Source organism: Seriola lalandi, unplaced genomic scaffold, assembly GCF_002814215.2.
Source record: "Seriola lalandi dorsalis isolate HSWRI2012SDOR001 ecotype SW California unplaced genomic scaffold, Sedor1 jcf7180002054386, whole genome shotgun sequence".
Taxonomy (NCBI): Eukaryota; Metazoa; Chordata; class Actinopteri; order Carangiformes; family Carangidae; genus Seriola; species Seriola lalandi.
The window spans coordinates 159,098-159,878 of NW_019524939.1; positions in this window are offsets into that span (position 1 = coordinate 159,098).

Sequence of the window (781 nt, forward strand, 5' to 3'; positions counted from 1 at the left end):
CGTAGTGGTCTAAGCAGGCGTCCCATGTGTAGAGACGCCCACATCGGACGGCCTCTCGCTGCATGTCATTCCCCCTCTCTGCCTCCCCGTTTCCTGTCTCTCTACTATACTGTCAAATAAAGGCATAAAAAAGCCTAAAAAATATACTTAAAAAAAAAAACTTCACCGGGTCTGAGCAGGTCAGAGCCATTTTAGCAGACACACACACACACGCACACACACTGTTATTTAGTCAGAAATCAATAAAAGTGTAAAGGCTGTTTCTCTGAGCGGTTGCTGAGGGACCCAATTAATGGAGGGAGTGAACCTGAGAGTGTGGAGTGTGTGTGCGTGTGTGTGTGTGTGCTACTGATTCTTTGATGTTAATCAATAATGATTTTAATCACTTTAAAATCTTTAGAACGTTTTTCACAGTTTTCATTAGAATGTCGACATCAGCTGATGAAGTTCATGTGATGCAGTCAAAAGCCACTAAACGGACTCTGTGATGAGACGTCAGTCAGCTGATCACTGCCTCATGAAGAAAGACTCTGCTCAGCAAAATAAAAGCCCTTGAAGTGTCACTCAGCTGTTAGGAGAGGCTTTTAATCTGACAGTCACTTCCTCTCTCATGTTTCATGTTTGATGTTTCTTATTTCAGTTTCCTGTCGAGACATTTCCACAGCGATGTGAGGAACAGAGACAGTTTCACTGAACACAGGAGGTGGTTCTTGTGTTCATCGGGGGGGACCAGGACCAGGACCAGGACCAAGACCAGGACCAGGACCAGGACCAGGACCAG